Source organism: Amblyomma mixtum, chromosome 7 (genome assembly GCF_055824585.1).
Source record: "Amblyomma mixtum isolate Tamu chromosome 7, ASM5582458v1, whole genome shotgun sequence".
NCBI lineage: Eukaryota > Metazoa > Arthropoda > Arachnida > Ixodida > Ixodidae > Amblyomma > Amblyomma mixtum.
In genome coordinates this window covers 81,313,496-81,335,174 of record NC_143018.1, presented here as the reverse complement: position 1 = coordinate 81,335,174, position 21,679 = coordinate 81,313,496, and the positions used below count along the sequence as shown (strand labels likewise).

At 47.2% G+C, this 21,679-nt stretch overlaps 1 pseudogene; it reads right to left on the bottom strand.

Annotated features, from left to right (window-relative positions):
- Window positions 1–20,990, bottom strand: part of LOC149336621 (endothelin-converting enzyme 2-like) — a 62,844-nt pseudogene extending 41,854 nt beyond the window's left edge.
- Window positions 20,991–21,679: the final 689 nt, after the last annotated feature.

Here is a 21,679-nt window from a genome sequence, read left to right as displayed (position 1 = left end):
CCAGAGTGCAGCTTTTCCAACGGAATCATGGGTAGCTTTGCTCACAAACTGCAAAAGTGTTCGGTTAAAATATAATAATAAATAAAAGCAAATCTTTGAACTCGCATGTTTTAGCGCGTTCGAAAATTATGAACTTCCAATATGGTACTCGACAATAAAATTAATTTTGAACCCATTTTAATGGATGACACAATGTTTACCAACGTTTGCAAGTATACTTTGAACACTGGATAAGCGGTGGCAATCCTAGGCCAATATAGCCAGCTCCCGGAAATGGCATAGCCAATTCTGGCAAAGAGTGTAACAACACTGGCTAACATGGCCCATGATAGCCAGGATTCGATGATGGCACAGCCAGCAATGGCAAACAGTGGGGCAATCCTTGCTAACCTGGCCCATGATAGCCAGGATCTAATGACGGCTCAGCCAATACTGGTAAAGCGACGGACAACCAGGGCCATTGTTGGATGTGCTAAGGAGTGGCACAACCAATATCGGATGCTCACTGGCAATTCTGGGCCTAGTTAGGGCCACGCTTTGCCAGTGGATTTCCAATATTGGCCCGCCGTCGTGTGCTACCTGGGTTCCAGCTGTGGCAGGTGGCGTGCGGAGAGCTGCGTTGAAATTTCCCATTATCGACTATCGCAGTCGCCCGTCAATTTCTGTGGTTTTATTCATTTAGCTTCAGCGAGGAATCACTTGTAGGCTTTCTACTACCCCCCCCCCCTTCCCATCAGCTGGTGTAATAAAGCGCACGCATGGTGTAATGTAGCGAGTCTGATGACGCTGCTTCATATGCAACCAAATTCGAGTATTCTCGCGATTTTCTTGTAACACAATCTTGAGACGTGGAGTGAATTTTCGTTTTTCATTGACGAAGTGCAAATGAGCAGCTTAGATACAACGGCAGATACCACAGGACGCAGTCAACACAACAGCCTCCTGGCGAACTGCCGTGGTAATTTTATTGCAACATACAGAATGGCCGCAGGGTGATTTTTTCATTGCCACTATAAGCAGGTGTTTGGAAATGAGCTCTGCGTAGTGAAATCGATATCGAAAGAAGTTATGAATGTTTTACAACAAGTGACGCTTTATTATAGAAAAGAGCATGCCCTGAGCGTCTAAGCCTGTATGTTTATCATTGCGAAAGCAATATGTGGCTCATCGGGAACGAAACTCCGGGTCAGCGTTCACCAGCTGTAGTGGTCGCAGGACTGCCAGATGACGCCGCCATGGTATACGCAGAAAAATAACATTTCTTTCGAAAACGCAAGGGATTGAACCAAGGACTTCCAGATTGCGAGGCAAGCATACAACCAAAGCCATAAAAAAACGTTGCTGCTTGGCGAACAAAGGTGAACGTAAGATATGCGTTGCCTTACGAGTTTATGCTAATGAGTGCACGTGTCATTAAAAAGGAAGAGAAAACCATCACAACATAAATGGCATTAAAGATAGATTAAAACATAAAACCGATGCTTTCGCATTCATAGCACAAAAGTAGGCTTAAGTGCGCTCGCAATTTTTGGAACATAAATCCGTCAGTATACAATCTTTGACTTTCAGACAAATATCGAAGCAGTGATGCTGTGTCCAGTTGTAAAACGTCACCTATCAGCAAGACAATGCAGCAGTGCGAAAAGCTTTACAAAGAATAAAATCTTCGAAATCGTGCGTTAACTCTCCCTGCATTAGTAACCAAGTGATTAATACTGGATGTCCATCAGATTTTAAGAAAATTACGTCTCGCCTGAAGGCTAATCGTGGACGCTTAGGTAAGGCACATAGGATTGTGCGTGTTAAGGCACATAGGATTGTACACCAGTTGCAGGAGCATATTCATGATCTCGGCACGTCTATCTGAATATTTCACTGCCTGTGACAGGACAGGTGCTCTCTGAGGCTCTCCTTATCTAAACACGTGAATGAACACCGGGTACAGCGAGAGCCCTTTGCGATAATGTGAGTCAGCATATGACGCTTTAAAACCCCTCACACTGACGCTGCATAAGCGCATATATCACACTTGAAGGGTCTTTCCCCAGTGTGAATTTGCTTGTGCCGATTTAATTTTGAAGAGTTACACATGTGAAATGGCACAAATCGCACTCGTACGGTTTTTTGCCTCTGTGCCTACGCTTATGTGCAGTGAGGTTGCTGGAGCTTGCAGCTGCAAAAGAGCACATGTCGCATTTGAGAGGTTTCTCGCCGGTATGCTTTCGCTTGTGCATGACGAGATTGTAAGAGCGCGCAGCTGTAAATGTGCACAGGTCGCACTTGTACGGTTTTTCGCCGGTGTGCGTACGCTTATGTACAGTGAGGTTGCTGGAGCTTGCAGCTGAAAAAGAGCACATGTCGCAATTGAACGGTTTCTCGCCAGTATGCTTTCGCTTGTGCATGGCGAGAGTGTAAGAGCACGCAACTTTAAAAGCGCATAAGTCGCACTTGAATGGTTTTTCGCCAGTGTGCGTACGCTTGTGACGAGTTAAGTTTGAAGGATCTGCCGTTCTATAAGGGCACATGTCGCACTTTAACGGTTTGTCACCAGTGTTCATAGTATCCTGTGGATTGCCGCATCCAAACTCTGCAGGTGAAAAAGTACAGGTGCTAAGATTGAACAGGCTTTCGCCAGTGTGCAGAGTATCGTGCGGAGTTACACATCCAGACCCTGCAGATGTTAATGTACACATGTCGCGATTGAACGCGCTTTCGCCAGTTTGCGTACTAAAACGTGGGGTGACATTTCTCCAGGCTGCAGCTGTAGAAGGACACATGTCGCGACTGAAGCTGCTTTCGGCACTGTGCGTACTATATTGTGGAGTGGCATTTCTCGGGTACGCAGCTGAAGAAGGACGCGTGTCGCGACTGAAGCTGCTCTCGGCACTGTGCGTACTATAAAGTGGAGTGAAATTTCTCGGGTCTTCAGCTCTCGAAGAACACGTGCCGCGATTGAAGCTGCTCTCGCCACTCTGCGTACTATAATGTGTAGTGACATTTCTCCAGTCTCCATCTCTAGAAGGACACGCGTCGCGGTTGAAGCTGCTCTCGCCACTGTGCGTTCTATATTGTGGAGTGAGATTTCTCGGGTACGCAGCTGTAGAAGGAGACGTGTCGCGATTGAAGCTGCTTGCATCAGTGTATGTACTATATTGTGGAGTGAAATTTTTCCAATCTGCAGCTGTAGAAGGACACGTCTCGCTGTTGAAGCTGCTCTCGCCACTGTGCGTTCTATATTGTGGAGTGACATTACTCGGGTACGCAGCTGTAGGAGGACACGTGTCGCGATTGAAGCTCATTTCGTCACTGTGTGTACTGTATTGTGGAGTGACATTTCTCGGGTCTGCAGCTGTAGAAGGACACGTGTCGCGGTTGAAGCTGCTCTCGCCACTGTGCGTTCTATATTGTGGAGTGACATTTCTCGGGTACGCAGCTGCAGAAGGACACTTGCAAGCAGCTTCAATCGCGACGTCACAGTATGTCCTATATTGTGGAGTGACATTTCTCGTGTCTTCAGCTGTAGAAGGACACGTGTCGCTATTGAAGCTGTTCTCGCCACTGTTCGTATGCTTGTGCCGAGTTAGCGCTGTAGAGTTTTCAGTTGTAAAGCGGCACATCGGAATCTGATGCGGTCGTCCTCCTGTTTCGCACCGCACATCTCCCTTACCATCGCACTTCGCTAACTCCGCTGGGTCGTCGGAGCATTTAAATGGCTCTCCTCCTGCCTCAAGGTGCATGTGTCTCGTAACATCGGCAAGGTTCGCTGAACCGTAGGTGAAGGAGGGGCAGCTGAACACATCTCCTTTCAATGTAGGTGTCTGCTGCCCGAACGAATTCTGTTCCATGGGCGAATACGGCGCTGGGGGTCTGTTCTTGTAGTGTTCACTGCCCTCCCGGGATGGTAGTTGTCCTCCAATGAGCCCCGAACACAACCTCCGTCGTGGTAGTCAGGAAAGCACACCGCTTCTGTAAATAAAGTTAATAGAATTTGTGCCGTTATGGAAATTTAGATTGTTGGCGAATATACTCACTCCGCAATATTTTGTTTCATTGGTTCAAACATGCCAGTTGCTTTTTGAAAAAAGGAAAAGTTCTCGAAAATAGTGATGTACAAATAGCGCACAGGACGCGGAAATTTTAAGGAAACACGCTACATCAACAACATCTCAAGCAATAAGGAGTGAATTCAAGGAAACTTTCAACATATTGTCCGTAGTGTATCTACCGTCGTATGTGTATCTACGGGGTTTGTTGGAGCGTGTTAAGGCAGTTCAAGCATGTCAGATTTTTGTTTCCGTCGAAGAATATGTTTCGTAAAGCTTGGTGCTCAGGTAGCACGGAGGAGACTAAGATTTTCAGCAAACGCACCAATTCAACATATCAAGCATGTGAATTGAACTGTTTTCCCTGTGTCGCTTTGGCAGGGCGGAATATAAAGGCTGCAAGAGCAGCTCGTCGAGTGCGCCTACTTTTACAGTACGTGGCAGCGGACAGCAGTGCAGAAATATAAGTACTCTGATAAAAACCACACAGAGATCAAAACAAGTCAGTCAGCCCTGCAGTCTGCGGTAGCAAACTAAAATGCAGAAAAAAAAAGGCAGATATGTGCGCAAAAACAAAGGGAAGAAGAAAAAAGCAGTTTCAATACAGTTAGAGGAGTGCGATCGGCTTAAAAGTGAGTAGCGGACAATTTCAGCAATATTCACATCAACTGTTTATTAGGAACTGTATTCCTTGTTTTATATTTATTTTCCTTGTCATATTCTTCTGTATTTAGTAACACTATTCCAGATTTCAAATTTTACTGTTTGTACCTTCGTTCTTTTTATTTTTTCGTGTGCTTAGTATTGTTTCCAAACTGGTTTTGCAGAGATTTGTGTATATTTTTTACAAATATCATATTTTTATGTACAGTATTTATGCCTCTCCATCCACCACTCCCCTCTGTAATGTACCTTTGAACTCTGAGGGTATAATAAATAAATGAATACACAAATAATCAGCGTTCAGTGTGTTCAAAAATACGTGGCAATGTGTTTTTAGTATTCGTTTTTAATAGAAGGTCTAGTGAGCGCCGCAGGTGGTTGGTAATAATGCGAAAACATTTTTTGTGTTTTGAGTGGTGCGCACAGCACCTCTCGGCAGAGCATGTCATCAGAGCGCGTCCGCGCGAACTGTCAGCAATCAATTATAGGGGTAAATAATGGAATGGTTGAATTGAATAATTTTGTATATAGCAAGAATAATCAACTTACCAAGATGATTTATCAAATGGGTAACTGATTGATTGAAGTCATTTATTAGTTGAATTAGTAAATCATTACAAAAATTGTTCGGTAAAATAATTGAACAGATGTATTAATATTTATAGGACTAATTATTGCTTGCTTTGGTATATGGGCGTTTAACATCTTGAAGCGACTAAGGCTTTGAGAGGTTCTTTAACCACCTGGGGTTCTTTAAGGTGCACTGACATCGCACAGAACACGGGCCTCTACTAATTCGCCTAAATCGAAATCCGATCGCCACGGCCGGAATCGAACCCGCGTCTTTCGGATCAGCAGCCGGGCGCCATAACCACTGAGCCACCGCGGCGGTTATAGGCACGGAATTAATTAAACAATGAATTCAGTTACATCCAATCAAATCGCCGTTACCATTTGTGAACTGTATTAATATATAATTGAACTAATTAATTATTTAATTTTTCCAACCATTGAATTACTTCACACATGCATCGGTAATTATTAAAACTTAACAATTACTTAATTACTGAGTAATCAGTACTTCGGCGTGCTTACTACACGCTCTTTCAACCAGTCCCACGCCTTCAGATGTGGTACAGCCGATTGGTAGCAGTAAGAGAATTGCTTTCGCATTACTGCACCTAAGAAGACTAAGAAGCACCTCTCGAATTTTTTCCAACTAGGCCAGTTCTTTCACCGTCAAGCAGTCGTAAGGGTTAAAAGCCAGATATTCTGAATACGCATATTATGCTGATAGAAAAGCTTGGCTGCGTGGGCTAAAAATGTGGTTTCGTATTGCACGTAAAACTTTATTCTGAAGCAGATATATCTCTTCATTCAAGTGGGCGAAGACTGGTGGTGCCTGCAAACGGGACTGAGTCTCATTGAGCCCTACGAACTGCATTGTTTCCCATCGAAAGTGAACGTCTACTTTTCTCGTCTGCGTCATAAAGCGACGGCAGTGTGACAATGGCCCCTTACGAACCGTTGTGTATGGATAGGGTTGCAGCCTAAAAGTACCTCGTAGCGCATTCCTGGTCGCTTGTATTCTGAAAATATAAAATAGTGACTGTCGTTCCTTGGCCGGATCCCACTTTGTCCTTGCTGACAACGAAGAACAAATTTAGGTGGGCGAAGCGGAACCTTCCTGGCTTCAGCCTGAGTCCTAAAAATTATGTCTACGTCTATCACTTGCTTCAGCCTTCTTAGGTGTTCCTTGAAACTCCTCGCGAAGAGCATTGCGTCGTCATAATAAACAACACAGCTCGGCCACCACAAACCTGCAGACCATTTGCCCTTGATCCGCAGAAAAAATGCAGTTGCGGATCAAAATCCAAATTACACTTTCTTGAACTCAAATACGCCGTATGGCGTGATCTTGAGAACCACCGACAAGAAGTACTTCGAGCTGCAGTCAGATCCGGGTGTCGTGGATACAGGGTAGTGTTGCAAATCGTTATGCTGTTGAGGCTGCTGTCATTAAGGCAGTACCAAAGAGTGCCATCTTCCTTCTTCATGAGACAAAGCATGGCTTGATGACGCCGGGCAACATCATTTTTTCGACCTCATATCTGATAGCGTCACGCTCTCGTGCTGTCACTTGCTATGGACATTGAGAGACAGGTCGCTCGCGTAATCGTCAGTTATGATGAAAAGTTTCGTGACTCCGTGGTGTCTGCTGGGGCTTTACTGGGGAATTAAGGCATCGTCTATTCGCCGTTAGGAGGTCTCTCAATTGATAAGAATGTCCTAGAGTGCTTGAGCTACTGCAGTCCTTTAGTAAATCTCTAGAAGAGCGAGTCCCTTGCTTTCCTCGGCACTCTGATCTAAGAGCAGAATTATCGTGCTTCATCTCAGCTTTGGAGATTTTTTGCAAAGTTTTGAGCCAGAACCTCAGCTTAGCAATTTCCGATACATACGTCGCCTCTTGCAATGCCAATCCTCGGTCCAGGAGGAACTGTTTGTTTCACTCTACGATGCATTCATGCAATTCCTTGCAATTCAAGGAGCCACGGGGATTACAACGGTTGACCAGGGTGAAAGATACCTGCTTCGAAAGGAGGCACAATTCTAGAGGGTCGTGTACTGTGCGCTGTCAGTGCATGTTAAACAACCATAGGTGGTCGAAATTTCCGTGGTCCTTCACTATGGCGTCCCTCATAGCTGGAGTTGCTTTGGGACGTTAAACCTCAATAAACCATAAACCATCATCGAGCACACTTGAGCAATGTTATTTGCAGGGTCGCCTCAGAACACACCTCTAAGTCCGCCGTCGAAACGGAGAAGTGCTGGGATCTGAGGCCGTTGACTTTCTTTATGTTCACTGCAGGAAGCCTATGAATACGATAAGGTCCTGAGAACACAGCCGCAGGACTACCAGCCCAAGTAACTACGTGCGTTCAGCAGCACTCAAGCAAAACATGATCTTTTAAGGGCAACTGCATAAGTTTTATCAATCGACGAAATTTAGGGGGTCGAATGCGTGAAACTTGCAGGTAATTGATGTTAAATCCTTCAGGGCTAGAGTTTGAAATGGTGACGCAAACGCTGATGAAAATTTCGGTGGCATTCAAGTTTCTCCGCAGCACACAGCGCCAAGTGGGAGGGCTTATGATGATGTCATCAAAGATACCCGTACATTTCTAAGCGTAAGCGCTTGCTTTGAAGGAAAAAGCCAACGCCACTGAAGGAAAAGCCCACCGAGAGTTGTTTGCCAGCATCAAACGAACCACGCTAGGATTTGGTTGACGGCAGCGAAAATCTGAACCCTTTCCTTCCGTAACGTGACACCGAACTTGCCCGCACTTCTGCGCTATGAGAAGAAGCCTAAAATTGAGTCGTTGAGGACGTCACTATTTAAAATACAAGCGCAAAAGCAATTGGCATGCTTTACCTACAGCCTTTGAATATCAGGCAATTCTCGAAATATGGTGCCGTTGCCCTTTAATGCGTATGAGAACCCTTCCTGCAGTGTGGATTCGGGGCCCGTCGTGAATGAACATGACTTCAATCATGATGGCTGCACAGAGTCCGCTGATGATAGTGTCGCCTCTCTTGACTACCAGGTCGGTAGCCTTGCGGCCATGAAATGCTACTTCAGTGTCGATGGTTGGCTTCGAAATGCACGCTGGCCTCTGAGTAGGGTCAGTTCTGCGTCGCGTATCGAAATATGGTTTGTGCATGTCATCGTATTTTTATAGTTTGCATCATATCAGACTTGCCATGCGTCACTTTCACGCTAAACTTCGTGTGCGGAATCGTCGCAGTGGAAAGAGGCGACGTCATGAGTTTTCCTCGGCGAAGGAACTTGGAAACTCAGCTCTCGGGAGCCGCAAATCAGGCAAGCCTGTATCTCGGTCCGCGGAGAATGCTGCAGCATCCACTCTCATGACGCATTTGACCAAGCGAACACGAACCCGATGACTGCGGCAAGACTTCGCAGGCGCAGTTCGGAGCTAAAGTGACGGTATTTGCAGAGCCCACAGGTCCACTTTAGACAAATGTGATCGCTACAGTACTAACCAGACTGGCGGAAGCGATAGCAACCAGCTCATTTTACGGCCGTAGAAAACACAACTGACCGCTGCTTTCAGCCGCACTAAATTTAAAGCGGGCAAATAAACTTTCGCGGCAAGGTCCATGTGCTAGGGCTATAAATCGCACAACGTTGAAGCAGTAGGAGATAACTGCGATAATTTGTGAAAAAAGCAGCCGCGGTGGTTATGGGGCTCGGGTGCTGACCCGAAATACGCGGGTTCAATCCCGGCCGCCGCGGTCAAATTTCGGTGGAGGCGAAATTCTGGAGGCCCGCGTACTGTGCGATGTCAGCGCATGATAAGGAACCCCAGGTGGCAGAAATTTGGGGAGCCCTTCACGACGGCGTCCTCGTAGCCTGAGTCGTCTTAGGACGTCAACCGCATAAACCAATTCGAAATGTGGTCGCCCTTCCTGTCACAAAATTATAAAGCCACGTACCAAAATTCATCATCATCATCAGCCTGACTACGCCCACTGCAGGGCAAAAGCCTCTCCCATATCTCTCCAATCAACCCTGTCCTTCGGCAGTTGCGGCCACCGTATTCCCACAAATCTATTAATCACATCCGTCCATCTAACTTTCTGCCACCTCCTCCTATGCTTGCCTTATCTAGGAATCCACTCCGTTCCCGACAAACATTGCAAAACTTTATGGTAATATAATCGACGCACTAATAATGGCGCAGCTTCTGTCTTTTGTTGACGTGGCGCTCTAAAATTCCAACACCTGCAGCTAAAATGTATGCCTTCTTTTCATCGCTCAAAATAGTTCGCAGTGATAGCTCACGCACCATTTGTTTAGGTGAAAGAATGCAAATTTAAGAAACGCACCGAAGTTCTCGAGAATGAGAAAATGCGGTACTTGATGAAGGCTGCCAAGGTGCAGACAGAAAGCGGGCTGTTAGTACGGGGCAGGTAGGAGAGCGTGCATCTTTCCGCGGCACCCGCACAGAAAACATCAACCGAGCGATGTGAAGAACAGATGTACTCACGTGTGGTCTCCCCAGAGTTGCGTCGTCAGTGTCCCAGTGCTACTTAATCGTTCGTGGTAAAGTTGGCGGTGCTACTTAATCGTTCGTGGTAAAGTTGGCGCTGCAGATCGAGGTAGAATAGCTTGATTTGGCTGCTTGTGGAGCGTCTAGACAAGTCACGAGAGAAAGTTCACTTCTTTACTGCTGCGCCGTACCAAAGGCAAGAAACAAGAACCAACACTGTCGGGCGCCTGTTAGGCCACACTTCGTTTTGCAGAGGTAAACACTGTAGGAACAGCTCATACTTTTTCATAAAACAGAGCGAAAACGACAGGATATGAACAGATAGACGGAAGAGACACTGAGTTCGACCAAACCATTTATTTCACGTCACCTGGAATAGATATTGGCTCTGCAAACCGCTATAACGCTACCCTCGCACAAAAGACAGGCGGCGTGAAATGCGCAAAAGACTCACAGTGGGTCACCCTAGAGTTGGATCTTCGGTGTTCGAGTCCGGCTTGGTCATTTAGCGTAAAGCTAACGCTATATAGCGTGCTACAACAGCATAACTAGGCATCCAGTGTAGCAGCTATAGACACCGGCGCATCTGTTCAAAAGTTCGCTGGTTCTCTGTTACGCACCGCACTGTTTGCCTGAGAACCACGCCCCCGCTCAAGTTTTTACTGTGGCGCCATCAAGCGGCAACCACGACGAGCAAGGCTGCACAATGTGTTTGCTTTTCTTCCTTTTTTTATTCAATACTGCCACCCGCCTTTTTGTAGCCAAGTCAGGAGCGGGTATATGACGCGTACAAATGCATGGTCTATAACAGATAACAAACAAGACGAAAAGAAAGGAAATCGGAACACAGTTCAATTTCTGTGGAAGAAACTGGCCCACAAACAAAAATAACAAAGCGCCACTTTTACATGCAGGGCAGAAAACATCAAAAACATACTGTGCAAGATAGAAACCAACTACATAAAACTTACTGGCTTGATCTGGCTGCTGATAAAAATGCTTCGGGTGATTATACTGTGGCCACACAGCGAGCAACCAGTTCAAATAGGCTATGGTACTTGGAAATAATGACATCTTCTATGCATTGGGTTGCACTGAGGGATTGCAGTTGCTTTTTCATGTTTCTTCCCAGTCTTTCGTGTTGTATTACGCTCCATATAAGCCTAAAATTGTTGTTTCTTTGTGAGATAATTGCTGATGGCGAAGAGCATTATCGAGCGACGCATGTTTAGACGAGATTCTTTCGGGTCAACAGCCATCCACCATAACCTTTGCACCACAGCGACCCCCCTCTCCCTCCTCCCTTCGCACACAGACAGACACCCCCCCCCCCACCCCAACACGCACCCCCACATGCACACGCACGTGCACACGCACGTGCACATGCACACACATGGACACACGCGCGCGCACACACACACATTCACGCACACGCGCGCACACGCGCACACGCGCACACGCGCACATTGGCGCACCTACTCACACCACTATCTTTTCTTGTAATGGTACTAATAATGCTTTCGCATTGAAAGTCCGTCTTCTGCTGATACCCAATCAACCGTAGAAAAGGTGCCAAGGTGGAATCGGATGGAAGGGCTCTCATGGCAATTTGGTATGAGTGTTGTTCTCTTTTTTATAATTTAGTTCTTGACCAGGCAGATCTCTCCCAAAATGTTCTCGTTACAGGCCTTACAAAGTACCGTAAAGTGCATAATAAAAATCAAAAACAATTTTTAGCGAGAGCTACACTACCCAGTCGAGCATTTCGCCGTGAGCCTGGGAGGCCGATAGTGCGCATGCGCGAAACCAGAGAGTAGCAGCAGGTGCGCGGTGCATGACATCAGAGTTCGCCACCGCCGCCGGGCGAGGAGCCGCGCCGGCCCGACCACGTCCGCCGGCGCCGAGGGTGAATGAGCGGTGGAGACGCCTGGCCAAAGAGAAGAACGTCTTGTCAAACGGAGACGCCAAGGTAGCTCTAGCTATCTATATCCTGGCACAGCTGAGCTAAGCCGCTGCCAGTTTTTTTATGTATTTTACTTGCACAGAGGATGCAGGTGGTGGAAAAAAAAAGGAACAAACACGTGCCGTAGTGGAGGGCTTCAGAATATTTTGGATCCCGTGGATATTTTTAACGTGCACTAAAATCGTGCAGCGCAAAAGACATTTTTCCGCTTTGCCTCCAAGTACCTTCAGCCGTCAAGGCCGCCATTTAACCCGCATCATCGGGCTCACCACCCGAGCACTCTATTCACTGTGCCCTTTCGGAGGGCGGAAGGCATTCTAGTACCACCGCAGGTGGGGCACGACAGGTATTTTGACGCTATGAGAAATCCGGCAGCGCAATGACCAAGGGCTGTCCAAAGATATTCTCCATCAAAATGCTGCGCGAATAGGGCCCACCTTTGTGCTGGCAAAATGATGCTCGTCTGCTTCGTAGCGCTTTACCAAACGTATGCTCCCAGGCAAGGTTACGCACGTATAACCAGTTATGCTCAATGTTCTTTTTTACACTGCAGCTCCCCCCCCCTCCCTTTAGGCGCTCTTCTACTGAGCCGTAGTACTCGGGTTCCAGCCTAACCGCGGAAGCCGCATTTCGATGGAGGCGATACCCGTGTGCTCTGCGATGTGAGCGCGCGTTAAAGATCCCCAGGTGGTCAACTTTTTTCCGGAGCCCTCCACTAAGACATGTCTTTCTGCCATCCTTATTTCACTTGCTGCTTTATCCCTCTCTTTACGGCGCGCTTCCTGAGTCCAGCGAGATTGGTTGTTATATTGAAACAACCTTTACTTCACTCGTACGCTTTTAACTGGCTCCCCGCATAAGCTAGCGGATAGATGTGCTGGATAGTCATAGTGTGCTGAACCTAGTTTGAAAACTCTGCTTTATACCCAGGGAATGTCGACTGGTCAGACGATTTCCTTCAAAAACATTTCTGAGGCATGTACTGAAAAATCTATTCTTTATTTGAATGTTGAAGTGCAAATGAGCAGCTTAGACAGAAGTACAGACATCATAGGATGAAGTCAATACACCAGTCTCGTGGCGAACAGCTGTGGCAATTTTATTCCGACATACAGATTGCCCGCAGCCCAACTTCCTCATTCGCACTGTAAGCAAGTATTTGGAAGCCAGACAGACAATCATTTCGGCTGCAGTGGTCATGAATCTTATAAATCAAGTTACGCTCTCATAGAAAAGCGGCGAGCACTGAATGGCCATGCCAGCTTTAATCTCTGCAGTTTATCAATGGGAAAGAATTATGTGGCTCATCTAAAACGAAACGCTGTGTCGCCGTTCACCAGCGGCATTGGTCACAAAACTGCCAGATGGTGTACAAAGAAAAACAACATTTCTTCCGAAGGTGCAGGGGATTGAACCCTGGAGTTTCAGGTTGCGATGCGAGCATACAACCCATAGGTCGCAAAACCACATAGCTTCATGACGAACATAGGCACGCGTAGAATACGCGTTGCCTGACGACTGTATGGTAACGAATAGGTGTTCAATTACAAAGGAAGCTAAAATGACAAATATATACATAAAAATAAAAATTTATAAAAATACAAAAATGGATGCTTTTAAATTCTAAACAAGCAAGTAGTCTTAAGTGCCCTCCGTAATTTTTGCTCCATACCTCCTTCTGTATACGAACTTTCACACTTCGGACAAAAATCGAAGGACTGATGCTGTGTCCAGTTCTAAAATATCACTTATCAACAAGACAATGCTGCAATGCGCAGAGCGAATAAAGAATAAAAGGTGAGGGAATCTTGCATTTTATCTCCCTCCATTAGGAACCGAATAGTAAAGTACGCATGTCCGTCGGATTTCAAGAACAATACGTCTCACGTCATGACTCATCGAGGGGGCTTATTTATCTGGGAATACGCATAGGGGTGGACTTCAGCGGCAAGTATATTTTCTGAAATTGGCGAACCCATCTCAATACTTCAATGCCCGTGACCGGACACGTGCTCTCTGAGGCCCTCTCTATCTGAACACACGAATGAGCACAGGGTACAGCGATAGCCCTCTGCGCTAGCGTGCGTCAGCATATGGCGCTTTAAATTCCCTTTCTGAGACGTTGCATGAGGACATATGTCACACTTGAAGGGTTTTTCCCCAGTGTGAATTAGCTTGTGCCGAATTAAGCTTGAAGAGACTGCACTTGTGTAAGAGCACATGTCGCACTTGAACGGTTTTTCGATAGTGTGCGTACGCTTATGTACAGTAAGGCTGATAGACCTTGCAGCTGCAAAAGGGCACATGTAGCAAATGAAGCGCTTCTTTCCAGTATGCTTTCGCTTGTGCCGAACTAGGCTGTCAGAGCGAGCAGCTTTAAATGCGCACAGGTCGCATTTGAACGGTTTTTTCCCAGTGTGCGGTTTTACAACTGCAGAAACTGCAGTTGTAAAAGGGCACACATCGCACTTGAAGGGTCTTTCTCCAGTGTGAGTTCGCTTGTGCCGAGTTAAGGTTGAAGAATATGCAGTTGCAAAAGGGCATATACTGCACTTGAACGGTTTCTCGCCAGTGTGCGTACGTTTGCTTCGAGTTAAGGTTGAAGATTGTGCAGTTGTAAGAGTTTCCATATCACACTCAGAGCGTTTGTCCTGCCGGTGCGTACTGTCATGTGGATTGACACATCTCGACTCTGCAGCTGTGGAAGGACGCGCGTCGCAATTTAAGGGGCTTTCGCCAGTGTGCGTATTATTGTGCCGAGTTAGCGCTGTAGAGTTTTCAGTTGTAAAACGACTCATAACACTGTGATACGGTCGTCCTCCTGTGTGACAGCGCATATCGCTCTTACAGTCGCACTTCGCTAACACCGCAGCGTCCTCGGAGCGTTTCGATGGCTGTCCTCTTGTCTCAAGGTGCAGGTGTCTCGTAACATCGCCAAAGTTCACTGAAACGTGGGCGCTAGAGGGGCAGCTGATGACATCTCCTTGCAATACGGGTGGCTGCCGCTGAACTGAGCTCTGTTCCGTGAGCGAATACGGCGCTAGGGGTCATGCTGGTAGTGTTCAGCACCCTTCGACGATGGTTGTCCACCAGTAAGACCGGAACACAACTTCTGTCGTGGTAGTCAGGAGAGCACACCGCTTCTGCAAATGAAGTTTAAAAAAATGTGGCGTTAGGGAAAGTCAATTTTTTTTTTGGAGCGGAAGCAACACTACGCTAGGTTTGGGCGATATTGCGAACCTCGGAGAGCCCGAACTGCGCATGCGCGAGGAGCAAGTGTGAGGCAGTTACTGCGTAATTTCTTTTTCTAAAATACAATTTTCATTTTCTTCATTCCGGCCCCTCTTTCTCTTTCTTCTTTCACTCCCTTGCTGTAAGGTGCGGTTCAGGGGTCCACGTGAAGACAGAATTACTGCGCCATTTCCGTTCCTCAAAAAAAGTTGCGTTCAAAGGGTAAGACATAGATGGTGGTGTGAAGCATTTATTACAGGTTGCACATGGAGAGGTAGTTTGGGAGGTGGTAATTAGTGCGCCACCCCCCTCACAATACTAGGTGGGGTCCCCATTCCGGGACCCCATTTGACTCTACCGCCGCTCGGGTACGCCGGACCATGGCCTGTTGGGCCGGAAGGTCGTTGCAACCGAGCAGGGCCGCCTGCCAGTCCTCTCGGGTTAGGTTGGAGTGGGAGGGGGGGGAAGGATTTTTCCAGCATGCCCACACCATATGGTAGGTGTCAGCCACCTCCGCACAGTATGGACAGGAGCCAGAAAAGGAGGGGTCGAAGTGTTTCATGACTGCCGGGCACAAGAATGTATTTGTAAAACGTCTTATCAGAAGACGCTCACCTGCTTTTCCCAGCCCCTTGAGGGGGGTCGGGTACTTGCGGTGAGAATCTTGATAGTGATTGACTATATCTTTAAATTTTAAAAGGGGTTCGTTATCCAGATCCGAATAGGTAAGGTCATCGCCAGGGGCCCGGGAAGTGAGTGCGCGGGCGGCTGCGTCTGCGGCCTCGTTACCTTGTAGGCCTTGGTGACCCGGAATCCAAACTAAGTAGCGTAGCGTAGGATCTCGGTCCCGTGCCGCGTTCCGAAGTATTCAATAAGCTTTGAGGGAGGCGCAACCCAGCTCGTAATTTCGACAAGCTCCTTGCGAGTCTGAGAGGATATATTGCGCCTGAGGGTGAGAGGCCGCCAGGGCGATGGCCACCTCCTCAGCGTGAGTTGCGCTGGGAGCTTTGAAAGTGAGCCCGTCCACCTGTTTTTGTTGGTGTATGACTGCTGCCGTGTACAATGCATCCCCCCCTAGAGCGGTGCGGGCCGGCCCCGGCCGTATAAAATACACGCTATTTGTTGCCATAATGGCGGTGGAGGGCATCCGCCCACGCCTGCCGGCGGCTGTTAGGGGCTTCTTTTGACATTTTCGTAGGAAGCGGTCGAACGTGGATGGCGCATCTCCACATTTCGGGCACTCGTACCCTTTCCTCTGTGTGACGGTTGTGCTGAATGTGTAGTCGGTCCAAAAGGCGACGACCGGACACGGTCTGGGCAAGACGCGTGTATTGGTTGGTGAGGTGCGCTTCTTGCAGCTCCCGATAGGTGTTCACCACTCCCAGCGCGAGGAGCCTCGCGTTGGAGGTGGAGATCGGAAGGTCGAGCGCCTTTTTGATGATCTTACGGAGGGTAACCTCCAAGATATCTTCGTCCTGCTTGCGTAAGTGAAGGTAGGCGGTCGAATAGAGTATTGGACTCGTAACGAAAGCATGTGCGAGTCGCAACGCATGTGTGCTTCGTAGACCTCCGCGTTTGTTGGAGACCCGACGGACCATGCGGCCCACCTGGTCTCCAACCCTACGCAGCTTGGCCAGTGTTGTGTCTGCGCGACGTGTTCTACTAATAAAGAGTCTGAGAACTCCGATGCCTCACGGATGGGGCCGCTGGCGAGGGAGAGGGAAATGTTGATTGCACACTTCGGCGATGGCCGAATATGCACGAATTCTGATTTCTGTGCGGAGCACTGGAGGCCGCAGTACGCCGCATAGTTGTCTACTATTTCAGCGGCTGCTTGCTGGCATTCCTCCATGGGACCCACATTACCTTGGGTGGCCCAAATAGTGATGTCGTCGGCATACAGCGCATGCTGGATGCCTTCGACATCGGCCAGGTCCGAATGGGTGGTGGCGTTCCGTGGAAACCCTGGCAGTGCTAGAACACGCTGTTGCATTCCACTCCTAAATCAAAGCTTAAGAGCAATTAATAAGAAGTTGATTTAATATTTGGTAATTAATAAGTAGTTAGCCATTAATTAGTAATTTATTATTACTTAGTAATGAGTACCTAAATACGACTGACGCCATCCAGTGGTGATGTCATCAGTGCACAGAGGCAGCCAAAGTGGTGCAGAAATTGCTTTCGCCTCTACGCATTTTAGGCAGTCAAAGTTCCCCCTGTAATGCCGCCGCCGCTGCGATTGCCGCGCCGTTGCCTCCGCAATTCTGCTCGGGATGGCCATTGGTGAAACCACAGCCAATTTTGCGCAATATTTTCTTGCGATAGTTCAAGCATGCCACATTGTTGGTTGCATCGAGGAATATTCTCGCAAAGATTTATGCTAACATAACACGCACGACGCGGGCATTTGAAGGGAACGCACCACGTCGACATCTCAAGCATTAAAGAGCGGATTCGTACAAGGTATCCAAACAGTGCCAGTAGTGTATGTACTGCCGTAAGCTGATGTACGGGGCTTCTTGCAGCGTGTTCAGGCAGCTCTGATGGGAGGGGGGGGGGGGGCGCTAGTTTGGGGACCGCAAGTAGGCGCTGAAGCTTAATTTCTCGCTATTCCAGGTGTTTCAGGGAAGCCGAGGATGTGAATATGCTTCAAATTTGTTTTTAACCCTTGTGAAAATTACAGCAGTTCCTTATATGCCCAATGTTTTTAACATCCAGAGTGTAAATTCCATCCGGTTCGAAAAAAGTTCTCAGGCCACAGTTTCTAATATGTCAGCGAGCTCCAGGGGACCCCTTTTCCGGCCCATCCAAGGATTGGTTCCACTTCACGGAGAAATTCCACTTGGGCGCCGGAGCTTTCTCTTCCGACATGAAATCGCATTAGGCGTGCCTGATTTGAATGGAGCGGTTGTTCGGTAGATTAGCTCTGCGCGGTGATGTGGTAACAACGGTGACACAGCGTCTACTGTATTGGCAGCTGAGGGGTGAGAAGCTGTCTCCTTTTGAGCAGCTCCATCCAGCTTCTTTCATTTTTTTTGGGATAACTACTCAGGCGTCGATAGATTATCAACCACGGCCACTTTCGCACTTTGCAGCCATAGAAGGAAATGTAGCGGCGGAAAAGCGACAGCCTAACCCCGAGACGTATGCATGTATCTATAATGTCACCATTCCGACTCCAAACTTCGTGGTACCTCTGTAAGCCTAAAATCATCGCGCTTACTGTTTCTCGCCTCTCCTTTCCTTCTTCGCGTACAAGATCAGGTGATTACGTATCGTGCATTTTAATAATTTTGTACTAAGTCTAGAGAAAAACGGTTACAAAACATTTATTAGAGCCTTGGTAGAAACCATTCCGTTCTCATTTTTGAAATTCAGGAACCCCTAAAGAACCTTCACTTTGAGGGTGGAACATCAGGGTAAAGTACCAACTCAGTAGGAGAGTGCTTTGGCGAAAAGAAATCAAAGGGAAATCAACAAAGCATGCTAAGCAGCAAGAATACTTATAAAAAGAAGGAAAGTAGAAATGTTGAGAAAAAAAAGTTTTATTGTTGACTACAACGGCAGAAGCAATCATATAAATCAATTCTTAAAAATACAAAAATTAAAAAGGTAATATATCGCAGTTTAGCAGTCGTTTTAGGGTAGCCGGCACTAAATTTTTAAAACTTGGTTTTTGCAATTTAAAGAAGTTTTTTGCGGAGAAGTAATACCTGTGTTGGCGGACGTCAAGAAAACATGGGAATCATGTTAACTAGTAAAGCGGCTCAGATAATGCTAATAGTTACCTTTTAAACTATTGCCGATAGACATCTGATTGCACATAAAGAATGTTTACTCAGCCGTTTGTAGTAGCGATATTAGTTTTTGGAATTTTGAAAACGTGATTACCATCGCTGCTGCGGCTCTGCTAATTTGGGCCACTTCTGAAGACATTCGAAAACCGCGGGCATGCGGGAGGGCGCAGAGCAACGCCAGTCAAATCGCGGCACCACTTGACGCACGCACAACGTGACATTCTCTGCCCCGCCTGCGCTGGAGCAGCCAAGTAGATAGGAGCGGGGAAGACTGCAGCATGGGCGGGGCTGAAATTGTCCCGTGGTACGTGCGTCATTTCATTGACGTCGCTTTGCGCTTTCCCGAAAGCTCGTGGTTTTTTAATAGCGCGATAAATGGCCTAAATTTTTTGAGCCATAGCAGCTAAGTAATCGCGTTTATGAATTCTAAGAACTGAAATGGCCATCAGTATCAGCCTGCTAGAAATCTTTTAATGCTAACTATAAGAATTAGGGTAATCACTTTAGTAGTTCACATGATTCGCCATTTTTGCGACGTCCGCCAGTACTGGTATTACTACCCCGCGAAGAGCTTCGCTTTTTATATCAACCCTGCTTTGAAAAATTAATGGCCGGCTACCCTGAATCACTACTTCGGGGGGCAACATGGTTCACTTCAGAAGAAGGCTCACAAACAGGAGAAAGAGAGCGGTTAACGAATAAAATCCCTCCTAGATGCTGTAGACTCTTGGATGGTGACATAGGGATCGAGAGAGAAGAGAATAATGGTTAAATTCACTGCATATTGATGCCCATGATGCTACATGTACATAATGTAGATTGAATAAACGCCATTGTGGAGTTGGGCACACCGTAGGCTGCGTAATTAAATGTAAGACGATCTTTCAAAGTTTAAAGATCTTTATATAAAAATTTGGAGAAGTATGTACATCGGTGCGGTATGTGCAGGTAGACTTTAGAGCAAAATAGACATTACAAACTCATTCTATAAGAATAAGTACACAACTACATAAAATAAACTAATAATTTTTTTCTTACAACGTAGGGCAAAGGTTATAACTCAAAATTGATCGGTATGGTTGGTTTCATGGGGTCAAATGTCGTAAAGTGACTCAGACTATGTGGGACGCCGTAGTGGAGGCCTCCGGATAATTTCGACCAACTGAGGTTTTTTTCTAGCGTGCACTTACATCCACTTTTTCCTCCACTTAAATGCGACCGCCGTGGCCGCGATCGAACTCATGTCTTTCGGGTCAGCGGCCGAAAACCGTAGCCATTCCTCCACCGCCGCGGCTCGTAAAGAGCAACGCAGTCGAGCTCGCTATTAAAAACTGATGGAAGCGCCGATTTCGTTCGTTGCATCCGAGATTCGTAGTAAGCGGACTTTTAATTTTCAGCCAGAAATGCGATATCCGACTTAACAAACGTTTGTTCTCAGAAACATTCATTATGCGCGTTGGATTCTTCGAAGCATACGCTATCACGACGATTTCCAAGCTCTGGAGAGCGGCCATACGCATGTTTCCGTCTAAGGTCAAGAAACGAGATGCTTTAAGAAACCGATTTAACTAACCGGGGATAAAGCGCTCATGGAAACCGGTGGCAACTCGAAATTTTCGTCAGCAGACTCTGGGCAACCGGGAAATTCTCGCACTTCACGAACAATGGCCTGTTCAGAGTTCGCTTTGCAATGACGGCATCATGATCCGCACCTCTCAAAGTCATCTCATGTGAAGTCATGCCCGGCCATCTGTGCATCAACAACGCGTTGTTACAATTCCACATGTGTCAAATCACGCGCATGCACAACAGCGTCTTCTGTCGTATCCTCACCAATGAACTGTGCTTCAGGGAAGCAATTTCCTATTCACTCCGCTGTAAGCCGCATCCACAAGGCCTCATTCATTTCCACAGCGGCGAACAAAGATACCTGAAACGGTACAACGCCGCCTTCGGCATCATTTGGTATGAGCACGCGCTGTATATAGCGCGGATGCTGGGACACCTTGAGCGCGGGAATGACGCTCATGTCCGGTAGCTGAATTTTGCACTTTACATTCGGTGGCGAGAAGAGCATTGGCACCACATGCAGAGAAGACAACGCGTGGTGCGTCGCAAATTTGTCAAGAACGAGCAGACGCTCCTGTTGTTTCCGCCATGTCACGGACGAGTGCACAAGCCACACGACGAGATAATCATGAAACACCCTCATGAAGCTCATGTCTGGTTGCACGCTCCAGGAATAACAAAAAGTGAGGCATTATCCGGGACATTCAGTTCAGCTTGAAACATACGAATGCGCACGTCCCAAAGTATCAGTTGACTGGACTTCTCGATGACGATAGGTAGCCGTTTGTCGCAGCCGTTCTTCCCGTTAACGCAAAATTTTGCGGTGCCTTCCACCAGCGCAGTTTTGCCTTTCAAGGCATTCGTTTTTGACGGCACGATTTGGTTAAATGGTCACTTCGTCGTCAACGTGTTGCCTTTCGTACTGAAATTTTGGTCCCCGCATTCGTTCAGAGGGCGAGTGTCACCAGGGGACGGAAGGGTGCTGCTCAAACTCCGCACCTTACATATAAGCGGGTTTTTGGTCTACGTGGCCAAATTTGGTGCGCCTTCCCTCTCAATCTTACATATTTACGGTGTCGCGGTTGTTCCTAGTGTCTAAAATGTAGTCCTCAATGTCCCAATGCGTACTTTGACGGTAGCACTCCCCTCGTTTGTATTAAGCAAAAAAAAACGCTCATTATAACTGCGGTCGTTAAAAGCGTTCTCTACTCTATATCTATGAGCATGAAGTTTTCTAAGTCACTACGTATACGGCGCGCGTAAAGTAGGAGTGACGCTACGGAGATGCCTGCAAGGGGCGAAAGTGCATGAATGTAGCGTTGGGTTGCACCGAACGCAGTT